We start from the raw sequence: 19,097 nt of genomic DNA on the forward strand, positions 1-19,097 counted from the left end.
AAAAACCTAACAGAAATCAGGCACTGGCCCTCAATATGACCCCAGTAAACCCTGCTTCTTTCTTATTATTTTTGTGGCAGTTTGTCACAGATGTCCTAAGGGTGTTACCAGTAAGCTAACACTGTACTCTTGTTCTAGGGATTAGAGGCCGAAATTAGGTACCAAACAGCCCAGTGGGACCACAGACCCTCAGCTTCTCAAAAACCATCTATAATTTTATGTTTTTTATCTTTTCTTTTTTTTAAAGTAAAAGACAATAGAAAGTGTGCAACTCACAATAGAATATCCATCAAATGAGGCAAAACCTCTTTAGTCGTTTTTAAGCAATCGAAGAAGTAAGTCCAAACAAACTGCATCCAGAATTCTGGGACTCAAGTGAGAGAAGCATGGCCAACGGCATGGATTCTGCAGCCATACTGCAGCCTATGAAACCCTGTTCAGCCGCCTCCTAGCCGTAAGCAAGTCATACTAAAACACTCTGCCTCCGTTTACTCATTTGAAATTAAAGGTAACAATAGTACCTACCTCATAATGTTTCTGTGAAGATTCAACAAATTAATAGGTGCTTAGGAAGTGCTGGTGTTTAGAAGAAGGCCTAGCATAGGATAACCACTACATAAATGTCCATTATTCCTATTTCCACAAAACTATAAACAAACCAGATTATTGCATCTTGAGTATTAAACAAATAAAGGAAATTAGGAGCAACAGAGCCAGTCGGAGATCATTTGTTTAAAAAAATATTAAAAACAACTGCAATTTCCAATGGGCCAATGTGCAGCACCTGCCACAGTCAGGGGAACTGAGGACGGCAGGAAGCTCATCAGAGCAGGCATTTCCTTGCCAGCATGCGTGGTGCTCTGGCTCTGAACATCTGTCAGCTACACCCACTGAAATAAAAGGCTTTTTCTATAAGAGGAAAAGCCAAAGGGACACACCTACTCATCCACTCATAATGGCACCAAATGAACCAAGAGAGGGCTGACGGGTAGCAGAGGAACTCATGACCAAAGCAGGTGGCTCTTTTGGGCTTTTATGCCTTTAAAAATTATTTATATTTTTATTCTGAATAATTAGAAAAATACTGAAAAACACTGAGAATCAATCGTATAACCAACACACCTAAATCTCTACTAAAAACTGACAAACAACTTAAAAAAATCTTCTTGCGTATATTTAACATCTATAACATGATATTATAAGATACATATATAATAAGATGATTTCTGTAGTGGAACAAATTAACCTATGCATCACCTCATTCTACAGACCAAGGCCAACGTGTAATATAGGTGAAGGATGTTCCAGCAAACCTGGGGCTCACGTAGCATCGAAACAGGCTGCTGCTAGAAAAGAAGCATCACAGCTTGCTAGTGACAACTGTAAATTCACCATAAACCTGAAGTGATAAGCATTTCTATTTATTTATTTACTTTAGAGACAGGGTCTATGTTGCCAAGGCTGGAGTACAGTGGCACAATAATAGATCACTGCAGCCTCAAATTCCTGGGTTCAAGCCATCCCCACCTCAGCCTCCCAAGTAGCTAGGAATACAGGCACACGCCACCATGCCTGGTTAATTTTTTTTTTTTTTTTTTTTTTTTGTAAAGACAGGGTCTTGTCATGTTGCCCAAGCTGGTCTCAAACTCCTGGGCTTAAGCAATCCTCCCACCTCAGCCTCCAAAAGTGTTGGTATTACAGGGGTGAGCCACTGTACCTGGCTCCATTTCATTTTTTGAATGCCAGGATCAGTTGCCTTAAGTCCACTGAGTGAACCAAGGCGATTGAAATATTTAGCTTTATTAAATATTAGTTCAAAAGTATGGGTAGAAAAATTATTCAACCTAATTTTAGGGCTGGCTAGTTCTAGCAAACTCGTCCAGAAACAAAAACCTGCCTCTTTAGCATTCCTCCTGCGACATGGATCTAGAAGCTGCCTCCCTGTCTCTTTCCTACCTCCTTAAATGTGTCCATGGCCCAGACACTAGTTGGTGATAGTCCCCCAACACACACACAACCAGCATCACCTCTGCTCTCTCAGTTCTACTGTTTCAGCCCATTTCCTTTGTCCCCAACCACCAAATCTCTCAGACTCCCTAGGGATGGAGCCAGCACCTGCATTTTTAATAAGCCCCTTCCCCCGCAGGAGATTCTGACTCCAGTTTAAGCAATGCATTTCTTGAAGGTGCCAGACGATATTTAATGTGATATGCCCAGTGTCTATCACAGTGCCAGCACATAGTAAATGCTGAAAAAATATATATTTAATGGATGAATCCATAGCAACTTCAACTTCTCGAAGGACTTAGTGCCTGGAACCTCCCTTTTCCAAGTGAGAGACTCCTACCATTCCATTTCCGCCTTACCTCAAACCTCCTCTGCACCCAACCCTGTGCAGCATCTCCTCAAAGATCTCGAACTCAAAAGGTTTCCTGATGGCAGCATCTGTTTTCCTGCCATCCCTTTACTCTTGATACTACCTCACACCTACTGGACCTACTTAACAAGTTTTCATTCCATCAAGATCTCCAATCACCCTATCCTCCTGACCTGTCACTTCTGTTTTGGTTTTGATGACTTTTGTATGCAACTGAGTCATCAACAATTTCAGATGGAGTTACCATCTTCAAATTTGCCAAGATTTGGACCACAGGATCTACTCTGTCTGCACTTAAAGAAAGCCACAAATTCTTAGTGGCTGGCTTTCTTCCCAAATATGCAACAATCACTTCCGTGAAGGCAACTTCCAAATTTATATTTCTAGCCCAATCTCTAACCAGCTCCAAATATGTGACCGTCTAGATAGCTTCACATATGTCGCTGGATAGATCTTCAAACCCATCATGGCCCAAAGCAATCTTAGTATCCCTCCTCCCAATCAGATTCTTCTCCTGGTCCTCCCCTCCCCTCCTTTCTTTTTCTTTTTCTTTTTCCTTGTCTGTCTTTCTTTCTCTCTCTTTCTTTCTTTCTTTCTTTCTTTCTTTCTTTCTTTCTTTCTTTCTTTCTTTCTTTCTCTCTCTCTCTCTCTCTCTCTCTCTCTCTCTCTCTCTCTCTCTCTTTTTTTTTGACAAGGTTTTACTCTGTCTCTCAGGCTGGAGTGTAGTGGCACGATACAGCTCACTGTAGCCTCAACCTCCCAGGCTCAAGTGATCCTCCCACCTCAGCCCCCCAAATAGAAGGGACTATAGGCATGTACAACCATACCTGGCTAATTTTTTTATTTTTGTAAAGATGGGGTCTCACTATGTTGCCCAGGCTGGTCTCAAATTCCTGGACTCAAGTGACCCTCCCACCTCAGCCTCCCAAACTGCTGGGTTTACAGGCATGAGCCACCATGCCTAACCTTTTCTCCTGGCTTTCTATTGCTTCTAAAAGTACTACCAAGACATTTACCACAGAGTCAAACATAACAGTACTTGTATTGACTTCATTCCCCCTCCCCACCATGGATTCTATAATTGTATAAGGTAGGCTCATTTTACCTCTTCGCTGCCTCTCAAATCTGCAGCTGCCTTTCCATTTGCACTTCTCTAACCAGCCTTCATGACAGCATAAAGACAGCACTGTCCAAGAAAATTTTCCGTAATGATCAAAATATTCTATATCTGCACTATGCAATATGGCAGCCACTAGTCACATGTGAATACTGAGTACTTGTAATACAGCTAGTACACTGAGAAACTGAATTTTTCATTCAACTATTTCTATTTCAATTTAAATAATCACACCTGACTAGTGGCTTCCATATTGACTGCAGATTTTTATAGTCAATTAGAATTCTATCTGTGATGATCCTCTGTCTGTTGACTCTAAGATCCATATCCTACTGCCCACATCCCCTCTCTGCTTTATATCAAAGGGAACTTAAATTTCCCAGGCTCCCTTGACAATCGGCTTCCAGGTAAGAAAGTCTCACTGATATTCATCTGTCAGTGGGAGGCCTGGGTGAAGACTGAGGCAGGAGGTGTGGAAAAGCCAGGAAGTCTTCCCTTCCCTAGCTTTGCCTCAGGTGGCATCTCCAGCAGTGGTCATTTCTCCTCCACGCTTCTAGCTTTCCCTGGTCAGCACCTCCCTCCACATCGCAGCTCTTACTGCAAGCTTCGTCATGGTTCTAGCTCCCACTTAGCAGCCCCTGTCTCTGGGCTAAGGTAAAAATATTGTCCCTAAGTCCCTTCAGCCCTAGGAGTAGTTAGTGGTAGCTTCTTGCTATGTTAATCTCTGGGTTGCTTCCCTGTCTCCTGTTTCGTTCTTAGCCTTTATACCATCCACATACCTAATTCCCTCTGTTAAATTCCCTCCATCAAAATACCTAAAATGGGCTGTACACAGGGTCTCACACCTATAATCCCAACCCTTTGGGAGGCTGAGGCGGGAGGACTGCTTGAGCCCAGAAGTTCAAAACCAGCTGGGACAACAGGGTGAGACCTCATCTTTACAAAAAAATAAAAATATTATTTGGGTACAGTGGGGCGTACCTGTGGTCCCAGCTACTTGGGAGGCTAAGGTGGGAGAAACACTTAAGCTCAGGAGGTCAAAGCTGCAATGAGCGATGTTCAAGCCACTGTACTCCAGCCTGGGTGACAGAGCAAGACCCTGTCAAAAAAGAAGGAAGGGACAGAGGGAGGGAAGGAAGGAAGGAAGGAAGGAGGGAGGCAAAGAAATACCTAAAATGATTTTTCCTTTCCGTACTAAACACTAATACACCATCCTAACTAAATTTTCCTCTTTAAGCTCTTTATCCTGACAATTACTGCCATGAAACTCAGTCATAATCAGCATGTTCATCTTCCAAATAGTAAATGATACAAAAGTATATCAGAAATCATAACTTGTACAGTGCCAAGCATGTTATTGGCAGTTTTGCAGATCCTAGATCCTTATAAGAACTCTATGAAATCAATATTATTTTTCCCATTTTATAACTGAACATTATGAGGCTTAGAGAGCAACTTAAGCAGGTTAAACAGCAACTAAATGAATCACCATGCCTCAAAAGTTCATATAAGTTCATGTAAACTCATTCCACTCAAGTACACTATTCAAACACTGTCAATTCCTTCCCATTGTCTCAGGAAAGAGTTCAACTTCCTTAGCCTGATATTCAAAAAAGGACTTACAATCCATCCTTTTTTTTCTTTTCTTTTTTTTAGACAGAGTCTCACTCTGTTGACAGGCTGGAGTGCAGTGGCGCAATCTTGGCTCACTGCAACCTCCACATCCCAGGTTCAAGCGATTCTCCTGACTCAGCCTCCTGAGTAGCTGGGACTACAAGCACACACCACCACACCCAGCTAATTTTTGTATTTTTAGTACAGACGGGGTTTCACCATGTTGGCCAGGATGGTCTTGATCTCTTGACCTCATGATTCGCCCACCTCGGCCTCCCAAAGTGCTGGGATTACAGGCGTGAGCCACCACACCTGGCCCACAATCCATCTTTAACTCACCTTTCCAGCCTTGGCTCCCACTCTCTCCTTGCCCAAACCCAAACTGAACTATGTGGTGTTTCCTGCACATACGTGATAAGTACCATTCTACCCCTATTGGATTACTAGGTACCTCTCAAGATCTGTTCAAACTTTGATTTAGTTTCAACATATTTGTTTTTTTTTTTACAAGTCCCTCATTTTAATCATTTTATAGTAGCAAATTGGAAGCAAGATTAATGTGCAAAAGAAGGAGACTGGCTTGCTACAAGTTCTTCCTTTCATCAAGTAAGACACTATGCATCCATTTTTTTAAAAATTTTGTGAGTACATAGCAGGTGTATGAGGTACATGAGATATTTTGATACAAGCATACGATGCATAATAATTACATCAGGGTAAATGGGGTATCCATCATCTCAATCATTTATCCTTTCTTTGTGTTACAAACAATCCAATTATACTATTTTAGTTATCAACATATTTATTAATTGCCTCCTATTTTCAAAATATCTTTCTCTTTTTTGCCCTTCCCTGAAGTTTCCCATTTCATAGTTCCTCATCTATTTATCCATTATTTGCCTTATAGTCTAGTTATGTTCTTATTTTACCTTTACTAAATAATAAAGTCTTTGAAGGCAAAGATGATATTTTAAGGTTTTTTTAAAATCTCCAGTCAGATGATTTGCAAATGTTTTTTGAATGGATTTGTGTAACTGTTCACAAATGCAGCATCATGTGATTTCTTAAAAGAAATGAAAGTCAAAGGCCACGACTTTGTCCAAAGCCTACCTTCACCTTGGTCAGGGATGTGGCCTCCAGAGCCAAACTGCGCAACTGCCTATGTTCTAACTCAGCCCCAGCATTGAGTGACTCTTTGATTTGGGCTAAGCTACTTAGCCTCCCTGGGCCACTGTTTGTTCACTTGTAAAATAAAAATAATAAAACTACTTGCTTCAGTACTATTCGGAGGATTAAATGAGCAATTTATGTAAAGTACTTAAAACAGTGCCTAGAACAGACAAAATGCTAAAAAAAAAAGTTAGTTCCTTATTAATATCACATCACCTCTCAAACCAATGGTATAATGGACCCAGTTAAAATCCACATAATTTCCCTAGGTTATATAAAAATATCAATCCATAATTCTCCTCTAGGTCTCTTTCTATAGGCCTCCAGAAAATAAATTGCCTACACCTATTCAACAAGATAATCACATTTATTACAAGCAGAATAATGTCAGTAAGAATGTGAAAGCAGATAAAATGAATTGCCAATTGAGAAATTAAGGTATATATTTCAGAAAACTTGTCTAAATTGAGAGCTATGTATCTAATAAACTCAAGAGATTTGTTACATCTACTATAGAGAGCACACATGCATTTTCTCTGTATCTAACCAAAGTATAAATTCTGAATTTTCAGGTTTAATATGCCAGGTTCCAAGTAGAATTTCCCTTTGTGCCCTCAAGCTCTGATGGTCTTAACCTCTGTGACAGAGACTGTGGATGTACTCTCCTTCTTACATAGGAAGAGAATATTGTCCTTGCGCCTTGAAACCCAGCCCTCATACTGTGAGGGAGCCCGGGCCACATGGAGAGGCTACGTGTAGGTACGGTGGTTGACTCTCCGCTGACCTGTAGCATCGACCACCAGACATGTGAGCAAACAAGCTTCAGATGATTCTAGCCCCAAACCTCTGAACTGACCCAGCTGACACTGAGTGGAACAGAGACAAGCTAGCCCTGCAGAACTCAGACCAAATTGCAGGTCTGTGAGCGACATAAATGCTGTCATTGTTTTCAGCCACTATGTTTTTCCATTGAAAGTAATGCTAAAAAGCGCAATTATTTTGCACCAACCTAATAACTAGAGCAGATGGTTTGTTATAAAGCAGCAGCCCATTGACAAAGGCAGCATCTCCTCCCTCCCTCTGCGTTAGTGTCCCTGTCAAAACTGCACCACTGGTCAAAGAAGATGGTCAAGGGCATACAGTATTGTTTTAAATCTAGACGAGTCTGATAAAAAAGCAATTTTGTCTAATTAGTTGCTTAAGACAAGGCATGTTACTTGGTGTACCCAGGGAATCTGCAGTTGCTCTTTTGGGCATGAAAATATCGCACACATGCACATATACCCAAAAAATCAAACGTAATAAGAAAAATGAGAAAATTTGCAACAAAGATGCAAATAAAACTATCCAGGTTGAGGCCAAAAACAAAAATTGACATAAACCTAAAATTTAAGCTGTGTGAGAAATATAAACCTAGCCATGTTTCTGGAAAATGGCCATTAAAGCTCATGCAGCTATGGAGTCATAAGTTTTACAACCTCAATAGGCCAAATCATCTCATTGACAAACTCACTATTGCCATCAAAGATAATGATCTACCTGTTTCACTGGTATTACAAGGACTCATGCAGGCAAAAACAAACAAAACAAACAAACAAAACAGTGTGTCTCACATCCAGGAGTTAAACAAAATTGGAAATAAAAGAATGTTGAAATGCAAATTCACTAACCAGATAAGTAATTTTACTAGTTATTTTAAAGGAACAAGAGATTTGTTATGCGTTAGTATCAAGTCAGAAGGTACCACCGTTGTATATCTTGTCTGAGGTCGAAGAGTCTTTCTTTAACAACAGGTTAATAACTACCATGATTAACAAGACTCCTGACATTACAGACTAACCACAGCAGTAGCAATTTAGGATCTGAGTAAGTCACCAAACTCAGAACATTAAATTAATTTGTGTGCTGAGTCGAAGCAACTAAATGCAGAGGTCCTCATCAGCATGTTTGCAGTACAGCTGTTTTTTTTTTTTTTTTGAGTCATTTTAGGCAGTGTATGAAATAACTCTAGCAGATGACTCAATAAATGATGCCAACCACCTGGAAATAGCTGAACATTTAAGCCACATTCTTAGAAGTTGATTAGAAAGAAACAATGAAAGAGCATCTGCAGCTGACCTTGCACCCAGCAGGATAAAAGCAGTGTCCTCTTCAAATACCCATTCCGAGTTGTAAAAGCCAAGCTGAGCAGTGTCTCTCCCCACTCTATACAATTCAGCCCCACCCTCTCTGCCCCTGGACCATTTCCAAACTAATCACTCCTGGCTCACCCCTCTCCTTTTACAGTTAAGGGGAACACACCCAGATGTGATCAACCAGAATTTGCTCACAATATTGTTTGATACATTAAATAACACATCATCCTTTTATCTAAAGCCATACTTTTAAACACTATAATTGACAGCAGCCTCCCTTTCTTCATCTTTCAGAACGATCTGCTATTGTTTTCCTTTTAATCTGGAAAAATTGCATTCTAAACTACACATAAATATTTATAATAGTCAAACCCATGGAGAAATACAGTACATTTTATGGCTGTATCTATGGTATTCATGTCAATAACCCCAACTAATCAGTCAAAGAAGCATGTTTTCATGAAATCTGACCACACACACACACGCACACAAGCACAGCTGTAAAACCCTCAGGTATACATTTTCTGTGCCATCAAAGCATTTAATGCAGAATCAGAGAAGGTCAGGATTTCGATCTCCCATCTTCTCACCACTGAGCATGGGATTGCCCTTAAACCATACCTAGCATGCATTGAAAACAGCCTAATAATCAGATCAGATTCACAAGTGCTTTCTAGAAAATAGCTTGCAATGAATGTTGACGTGCCCTGCATAGCTTGCGTCTCTGCTTTATCTTTTAGCAATAGCTGTGAAATGTGCACTGCCACTAGATACACTACTTGTGACACATACTCAGGGGACTGTTTGAATGCTACAGATTTCTTCCAGAGCTTACTTGGGGAAACACAGCAGGAGGGGTGCGGCATCCTCCAGCATAGAACGAACAGCTGGCCACACCTACTCTCAAATATGCAGTTGTTTTGCTCCCAGATGCACATTCTCTCTCTCCTTCTCTCCCACCCCCATCATCCACCCATTTGAAAAACACTCCATTTTTATTAATTTCCATTAGCAAACATAAAATCTTTTCAGAGTGCAAGTGGAAGTCTTTAAACAATTTATTTACCAACTAATGAAATAGAAATCATTTTAGTTTAATAAAACAGTGATCAAAAAGAATGACTTGGCTGTTTAATTTACCCACTCCCTTATTTACCAGATTTTATCCCAGTCCTGGAAGAGATTTACATTATAGCAGTGGATAAAAACATTACATGTGCATGTAACTGCTAATGATGGTGAGAGCCATGAAGGGAGCATGAAGGCAGTTATGGGAAGAATAATGTGGTGGTGGTGGGGCATTGAAAGAGAATAACAGGGCACAGGGAGATTGATTGACATGAAGTAGGAAGGGAGGACCAGATAGGCTTCTCCAAAGCAGTGATATTTAAACTTAGATAGGAAGGATAAGTTGGTGTTGACCAGGGTAAGAATGTTGGAGGCGGCAGGGCAAGGAGAGAAGGGTAGAAGAGGGGAAGGAGATGGAAGAGGAACAGAAGGGTGGAAAAAGGAAGACTATTCCTTTCAGAGAAATGAGTTGAATGGAGGCATTCAGGCTGGAGATCCATCCAAAGAAACAAGCTTTAGATAACAAATAAGCTAGCGAAATAAGAGAGTATTAATACCTTTAATGTAGAAAGAGGTTATACAAGCAAGACAATTATCCCAAAAGAGAGCAAAGGATATAAACAGAAATCTCACAAAAGAAATACATATATGCAGTTGACACTGAATAACACAGGTTTGAACTTCACAAGTCCAGTTACGTGTCAATTTTCTTCTGCCTCTGCCACCCCTGAAACAACAAGACCAACCCCTCCTCTTCCTCCTCAGCCTACTCAATGTGAAGGCGACGAGGATGAAGACTTTATGATGATCCACTGTTACTTAATGGACAGTAAATATATTTCCTCTTAGCTTATTGTGAGAATACAGTACATAATACACATAACATACAAAATATATGTTAACTGACTCTGTTATCAGTAAGGCTTCTGGTCAACAGTGGGCTTCTAGTAGTTAAGTTTGGGCAGAGTCAACAGTTATACACAGGTTTTTGACTAGGTGGCGGTCAGTGCCCATAACTCCTGCATTGTTCAAGGGTCAACTGTATATGTGCATGTGTATCTATATATACAGTATCTCATAATTACCATTTTTTCCCTAACCCACTGACAAAGATGAAGAGATTGAATAATCCCAGCACTGGGGCAGGTGTGGGGTGAAAAGTCCTCTTGTTTGCTCCAGTCCTTCTAGAGCACCACCTGGCCACCGATAAACAACCTACATTAGGTACATATCCTTTGTGTCAGCAACAGCATTAAGTATCATCAAGTAAGAGGGGTGTGAATGATTTCCCAGAACATAGCAGGCACTGAAGTATTCACTCAAATATTTATCAAGCACCTAAAACATACATGGCACCGGTACCGTGGATGCTGCAAAGATGAGGAAAATCTTCTCCACCCTCGAGAACCAGCTATTCTATTGAGGGCAACAGAAAAGTACACATTTAGATATAAGACACGGTGAACATTAAAGAGGCACAAAAACTGCTATTAACAACAGAGGTCCCCCAAAAAGGAAGAGCCATCTGATTTTGAGGGATGGAGGAAGGCTTTGCAGAAGATTTGGCATGTGAAACTGGCCTTGCAGTGTAGAAGAAAGGAAGGAGGTGCTGGATTTCAGAAACTCCTGAGAGTGGAATGGTGAACAAACAGGCACCATCCCTGCCTCTTAGAGTCTACAGACTGGCAAGGGCATTAAACAAGTATGATGAGAAGGCAAAGTTCAGGGAGCTATGAGAATATCATAAAGGCAGTTATCAAAAAATACAGCAAAGCCCAGTGTTGATGAGGATGCAGGGAATTGAAACTCAAATATAGCACGGGTAGAAGGATAAGTTGGCATAATCACTTTGAAGAGCAACTGACCAAAATCTAGCAAAACTAAAGATAACACAAATCATTTGACTCAACAATGATACAGATACACCTAGAGAAACTCTTGCACAAGAAGACATGCAAGATTGCTCAATCTACAAGGTTTACAACAGTGAAATATTGAAACACCCTAAGTGTTTATTAACAGGTGATGACATGAATATATAATATTATTTTCACACAATAAAACTTGTAGGAAAAATTATAAACGAGAATTACATGGGTAAATCTCAGAGGCATAGAAAGCAGGTTGCAGGATTACATAATCAGTGTGTAATTTCTATAAAGTTCAAAAACATGCAAAATAATTTTATATATAGTTTATGGATACATATATATGTAGTAAAAATATAAAAGCATGAATGGGAATGACAAAAACCAAATTTAGGCTAGGGGTTGCTTCTAAATAGGGAAACAGAATGGAATTGGGGAGGGTTATAGAGTGAGCATCTAATATATATTATACATACTTCCTTCCCTGGAAGGAAGTTCTTCAAGCCAGAAAACACCAACTATCCATAAGTACTCAGCATCCAGCACTATGCCCCACAAGTTATATAAGTAAATGTCTGTTGAGTGAGTCAACAAGTCACCATTTCATCTCAGCATTACTTGGATGTATGCTGCCATGGCTTTGCCTGGACACACCATTCCTTTCCCCTGTTTCTTCCAGCTGCATAAAAACAAGTGTAAATGTCTGCATACTGCCTGAGGAATTTAAATGGTTGAAAACCCAGGAATAAGCTAATGCAATGACAGACCTTAGAAAGACAGGCTCACTCAGAAAAAGTTATCTTACTAGGAGACAGCCAAAGATGAAATGTGATCCCCGAAAAAGGGGGATCATCTCAGACCCTGGAGATATTTAAAGAAGAGTGAAAAGTCTACTTGGAGTAAAAGTCATAAAAGGGACTTGAGAATCCTATGACATGACCTTAAAAGTGTTATAAGATTCTTTCTTTTAAATTTCTTATTTTTATATATTTAGGGTATACAAGTACAGGTTTGTAACATGCATATACTGCATAGCAGTGAAGTCTAGGCTTTTAGTGTACCCATCACTGGAACAGTAAACGTTGTACCTAATAGGTAATTTTTCAACCCTCACCCCCTCCCACCCACCCACCTTTTGTAGTCTCCAGTGTCTATTAATCTACTCTGTCCGTATAAAGACATTACAATTCTCGCTTCAGTGGACACCCCAAAGAAGTGACCTCAAATTCCCTAATCATGTCATGAGAAGAGATCTGTGTCCTTCTTTCCATCCCCTGTACACAATTATGTGTTGCCCTATATCTTCTGAATAACTTCATTCATACTAATAATACGAATCAAAGCAATTCCTGAAAGCTGTTTGTAAGTCAACCATTGTTAGGAGTAGAGACATTTCACTTCATATCCCAAAGTGAGTTATCACATGTAAGTCCACACTTTTAAAGATACCACCCTATTTCAGATTTACAGCCAATTCATCACCCACAAATCTGACAAATGATATTTTCAAACTGGGAGTGCATGACAAGCTGAGGCACCACCTCTCACACAGGGACTTGTACATCCAGAGACGATGAAGTGCTCTAGGGGCCATTGATGGAAAATATTCTAGGTATCCGTGATGAAGAAATTCATGTACCAAACAGCTATAATAAAGGCTTATGAAAGGAAATAAGGCCAAGTCTTCAAACGAGGGCTGGAAATGGTTAAAAGCATGAAGCTCAGCTTTATTCGACAACTTTACATAAATAAAATAACGAAGGAACTTCAAAAGGGAAAGATGTGGCTGGGCATGGTTGCCATAGTAGCAAAACATGCTTTTGCCTTTTTGTCAATTCTTTCTGTATTGGAAGGCAGTGGGGAGAGGCTCTACGGACTAGAGCTGGAGCCTAGGGGAAGAGCCAAGCGGGGGCTGAGTTGTTTGATCCTGAAAAGAAAAGAAGAAAGAATTTATCCAGAAAGCGTGCCTAGGGCTTATGAGGAGGCAAAGTGGTGAATGAAGCCTCCCCTGAGAAACAAGTCCAACTGGCAGAGGCTTCCCAGCATGGAGATATCTGGAAGAAAGGTAAGAAGATGCGGCAGGTGGGAGCTTAGCTAAAGGGATGAAATTTTGTGCAGAATAAAAAAGATGAAAGAAAAGGAAAGAATGCAATAATTGAACACACAGTGCTCACAGTGCTACCCTGAAGGTAGAGGTTTTAACTGAGGACTATAATGAGGTAACAAACATCAAGGCAAGTGTTTGAAACCAGGAACTGCAGATCTGTGAACTGCAAAGGTTTCCCATTCTTTCAAACGTAAAATGTTTCTGCTTTCAGTTGTAGGATTTGAGATGAAAGACGCAATGCTGAGTGTTTGCACAGTAGGCCAATCCTCAAATATTCCTGAACCAGCACTCAATGGGGGAGAAGAGAGAGAGGAGAGGCCCTGGGGGAGGAAAAGACTCTCAAGAATTGGAAATGCAACAGAGTATAGCAGGACGGGGGATCTGTGAGCCTTCTTTCAACCATAAAAATGAAAGTGTTTTAAAAGAATTACCCTTTCAGGCTGGGCACTGTGGCTCACGCCTGTAATCTAGCACTTTGGGAGGCCGAGGCGGGCAGAGTACCTGAGGTCAGGAGTTCGAGACCAGCCTGACCAACATGGAGAAAACCCATTTCTACTAAAAATACAAAAAAAAATTAGCCGGGCGTGGTGGCACATGCCTGTAATCTCAGCTACTCAGGAGGCTGAGGCAGGAGAATAGCTTGAATCCAGGAGGCGGAGGTTGCAGTGAGCCGAAATCGTGCCATTGCACTCCAACCTGGGCAACAAGAGTGAAACTCCATCTCAAAAAATAAATAAATAAAAATAAAATAATTACCTTTTTAGGGTGTTTCTTATTTTTTCCACGTAATGTAAATTTTCAATCATCTGTATTTCTAAAGACTAAAGAAGGAAAAGGAGATCTTGGTAGTAATGAGTTTATTTTATGCATTCTTTTTCTCGTAATAGTATTTCAGCTTCTATACTTTCTCTATGATGACTCATACACACAAAGGGAATTATCAAATTGAGAAAATCTGTCCTGATAAAGGACAATCTTAGACAAATTCAAATATGTAAGTACCCAAACTGTACAGCAACATCCCCTACAACTTTTTTTTTTTTTTTTTTTTTTTTTGAGAGAGAGAGAGAGAGTCTTGCTCTATGGCCCAGGTTAGAGTGAAGTGGTATGATCTCAGCTCACTGCAACTTCTGCCTCCCTGGTTCAAGCAATTCTCCTGCCTCAGCCTCCAGAGTAGCTGGGACTACAGGTGCCCACCACCGAAACCCAGTTAATTTTTGTATTTTCAGTACAGATGGGATTTCACCACATTGGCCAGGCTCGTCTTGAACTCCTGACCTCAAGTGATCCGCCCGCCTCAGCCTCCTAAAGTGCTGGGATTACAGGCGTGAGCCACCACACCTGGCCATCATCTCCTACAACTTTTACGTTGCAAAATTAAATGTTCTTTACCTTTGATTCCCTCTACTCATGCAGTAAATTTACTCCACAGACACTCATGGAGTGCCAACTACATGCCAGTCACCCCATTCCATTCTCTTACTTCTCTAATGTGGCTTAACCATACTCTTCCTGGTCTGATCCCATTTTACAAATATTCTTTCTAAGGCCCCAAACTCAATAAATCTATAAAATTGACTTAATAAAATAAATATAAATAAATCTTAAAAAGAGAAATATATCTTGTTCCTAATTAGGAAGATTCGACATTATAAATGTAGCAAATCTCCCTAATAATATGTAACTTCAATTTTGTGTCAATCAATGTCATGGATTGAATTGTGTGCCACTCCGCAAACTCATATGAAGTCGTAACCCCCAGTACCTTCAGAATGTGACCTTATCTGTAATGGGGTCATTACAGATGTAATTAGTTAGGCTACAATGAGGTCACACTGGAGTAAGGTGGGCCTCTAATCCAATGTGACTGGTACCATCATAAAGGGGGAATCTGGGGACACAGGCAGGCATACGGGGAAAATGTCAGGTGAACATGAAGAAGGCCGAGAGGCCTGGCATAGATCCTTCCCCACAGTCCTTGGAAGGAACAAACCCTGCCAACACTCTGCTTTTGGACTTCCAGCCTCCAGAACTGCTGAGATGATAAATCCTGTTGTTCCAGCCACCCACTTGGTAGTAGTTTGTTTCAGCAGCTCTAGCACACTCATGTGATTAGTGCCCAATCAGTAAGCTTTAATGTTTGGAGATCTGAGATTCGAGTCACTTCACAATCTGGTCTCAACCCATTTTTCTGGATTTTTTAAAACTATGACCAAAAAGTGGCATCGACATTCTAGGAATCTATCCCTAGGAAGACATGCGGGAAAGTGCAAAGATTCATGTATATGGGAGAATATACTTGTCAACACTGCTGTAATAAGAAAGTAAGAGAGAGAGAAGGTGGGGGAGAAAATATAAATTTTCCAATCCCTGGGGCCTAAAATTGGATACAAACAAATAAATATATTGTTAAAATAAACAGGTATAGCTGTTAAGGGGAAAAGGAGGTAGGTCCATCTACCTGGGCTTCAGAGAGTAAGGAAAACTAGCAGAAGAGGTAAACCTGGGCATATGCTGTGTGAATTAGACCAAGTTAGCCAGAAAGACGGGGGCAGGCAGAACATTCCACGTAGAGAGAAAGTCAAGATAGTGGGGTGGTATCGGGAGAGAAAAGCCAGCATCTGGGAGCACTGTCTGGAGTTCTGCAAGGCCAGAGAGCAAGGACTGGGTTGGGAGGGTACCAGGGGATGAGAGAGAGGTCCAGGGGTCAGCTGAGCCCAGACCAAACTGGGCCTGCACATGCTAACTGAAGGCCATCAAAATGGGAGGGAGGCCCACAGAGGCTGAGTCACAGGGGCGTGTGGAGCAAATACCAGCTTTTTTTTTTTACTAAGTGCTGAACTCTGTGTGTTTGATAATATAATATTATATTAGTACAGTGGCATATATCATTTACAGATGTTTTTTCTTTTTTTAAAAGCCTGAAATAGAAGTTAACAAATGTACTTCTATCAACGTAAATTGGGGGTACATGCTCAAAAACTTTTTTACTGAAGAGTTAATAAATAAAGTGTGGAGATCACCATATCAGCCTATAGATGCCGAAGTTCATCTTTTCTCTCAAGGCATCCGCTGAGGCTGCAACCTCAACCCAAGAAAGAAAAGGTTGGGAAATGATAACTAAAAGCTACAAGGTCTCCTTCTGAAGTCATAAAAAAAATCTAAAATTGATGTGGGTGATGGTTGCACAGTTCTGTGAATATACTGAAAAGCATGATTTGCACACTTTAAATTGATAAATTGTGTGGTATATGAATTATTTCTCAATAAAACTGTTACCAAAAAAATCTTAAAAAAAAAAAAGAATTAATGAATTATGCTTCCTTACGCACTGACATATTGCTTCTGATTCTTGGGTCAGTGCAGGTCAAGGAGAGAGCACTATGATAAATATCTGTGAGGAAACAGACAAGCTCAGGCAGCTGAACCTGCAGGTATAATGTAACTGCAGAATCAGAGACTCAAAAGCTGTGTTTGAGTCTTCGAGCCCTCTCTATCAGATATCACCCTAGCCTCAACCAGTCGGCCTGACCTCTCCAATTAGGGGTGGGATTTTGCTGGTCCAGCCAACCTAAAGCGAACCTGGAGCTCTAGAAGAAATACAGGAAAGGTACCTCCTACATCATGACTGTAGACACCTCTGTGTAGACACACAAGAGAAAACAATAATGCAAAAGCTCCCAAAACCTCCTACATTCAATGTACTCTGCATTTTTTACTCCATTTCACTTTTTAAAAATGCTACTCTCAGGCTGGGCGTGGTGGCTCACTCCTGTAATCACAGCACTTTGGGAGGCCAAGGCAGGCAGATCACCTGAAGTCAGGAGTTTGAGACCAGCCTGGCAGACATGGCAAAACCCTGTCTCTACTAAAAATACAAAAATTAGCTGGGCATGGTGCGGCATGCCTGTAATCCCAGCTACTCGGCAGGCTGAGGCAGGAGAATCTCTTGAACCCAGGAGGCAGAGGTTGCGGTCAGCGGAAATCACGCCACTGCACTCCAGCCTGGGCGACAGAGGGAGACCCTGTCTCAAAAACAACAACAACAAAAATGCTACTCCCAACCCACTAGCTTGATTTCATTACCCTTGTAAGGGTCACATCCAGCAGTGTGAAAATCACTGTTCTAGAGGTAAGTTGGTAAGACAGACAGACATTTGTCTCGATATGCTCGTCTCCATGGTCCCGCATTTTCAGGATCCAGAATTAATCTACTCAACAAGAATTTTCCTTCAGTTTAATAAAAGATGTGACGATTAACATATGTTCTGTATTATGAAAAACAGATTTTTAAGAGCAGATGTGCGATTCCCAGCTCCATTACTTTATTAAAAAAGAGTACTTGGTTTTCCTTGAAGATTCCATGAATCATAGTCATCTAGTTTGGATTGACATCACTGCATTAATAATAAAAACAGCATTTTGCTGCCCAAGGTTTGTCTTCTTTCCAGATATAGACAAGAATGGTGATCCTGTTAAAGAAGCAGATATCAGTATTTAACTCAACTTGCCAAAAGTCCTCGTAGTCTTTTCTCAAAACACTCGCTCCTCTTGAAACGCAATGAATAAATTTATTTGTTGTTGGGTTTTGGAAGCACTGTTTGTTCATTGTTGAGACAGGGTCTCACTCTATCACTCAGGCTGGAGTGGTACAGTTAGCGGCCATCTCAGCTCACTGCAGCCTCAACCTCCTGGGCTCAGGTGATTTTCCCACATAAGCCTCCCAAGTAACTAGGACTACAGGCACACGCCACTATGCCCAGCTAATTTTTTATATTTTGTGTAGAGACAGGGTTTCACCATGTTTTGTTGCCCAGGTTGGTGTCAAACTCCTGGGCTCAAGTGATCCACCCGCCTCAGCCTCCCAAAGTGCAGGAGTTACAGACAGGCATGAGTCAGCACACCTGGCCCAATGAATAAATTTAACCTTCAAATTCGTCTCTAATGTCTCCATGACACTGATCTGTGCCAGAATCTTTAACTTGGAATCACACACATACACATCCTTAAGTCACTCTTCCTTTTCCTTTCATGATAATTCAAATTTCTGAGGCCATTTACCACCTTCAAAGAAACTTCGAAAGATCATGAAAAATATTAAGGATTTTTATCATTGATCTTTATATAAAGTGTTACCAATTGGATTTATATACAGGCTTTTCCTGGTTTAATCGTAAATACATGGTTTATTTCTTTAAATTCCTTCTAATTGCCTAAGGGTTCATGTAGTCGTCTTCCAACACTTACTCAGCACATCTGTCCATTTGTTCACCATTCCAGAAAGGTTAGAGGATGTGTGGCACATTCACTCATTAGCTAGTATAAAAATAAAGCAATCAGCATTCAAAGCTCACTTCATTCCAGCTATTCCCATCTGTCCTATGAACACTGACTTCTAAAAGTTATGGTTCCATTAACTACGTATATTTGTGAATCTCTGAGAATGCCTTTCTCTTCCCTAATGGTTAGAAATTTAGTCTTTGATCTATTTTAACAAACACTTCTGTAGGACACTAATAGACTCAGAGGTTTCAACACTGCAACACAACTAGGAAGGTGAGTCTAAACCCCCTATACCCCGCTGCATCACCCCTTACTCCCCTCCCCTCATCATGCCACCCAAATCTCACAGGCCCCATCT

At 40.7% G+C, this 19,097-nt stretch overlaps 1 protein-coding gene and 1 long non-coding RNA gene across 12 annotated transcripts in view; both read right to left on the bottom strand.

Annotated features, from left to right (window-relative positions):
* The window catches only part of LOC105487715 (LIM and calponin homology domains 1), a 344,201-nt gene that overhangs the window by 237,767 nt on the left and 87,337 nt on the right, over window positions 1–19,097 (bottom strand). The gene's annotated exons all lie outside the window — the stretch shown is intronic.
* LOC105487714 (uncharacterized) overlaps window positions 17,680–19,097 on the bottom strand; it is a 62,131-nt gene continuing 60,713 nt past the window's right edge. The window contains exon 2 of the long non-coding RNA XR_011621337.1: window positions 17,680–17,928. This is a non-coding gene — a long non-coding RNA (uncharacterized lncRNA). The remainder of the gene's footprint in view (window positions 17,929–19,097) is intronic.

Source organism: Macaca nemestrina, chromosome 3, assembly GCF_043159975.1.
Source record: "Macaca nemestrina isolate mMacNem1 chromosome 3, mMacNem.hap1, whole genome shotgun sequence".
NCBI lineage: Eukaryota > Metazoa > Chordata > Mammalia > Primates > Cercopithecidae > Macaca > Macaca nemestrina.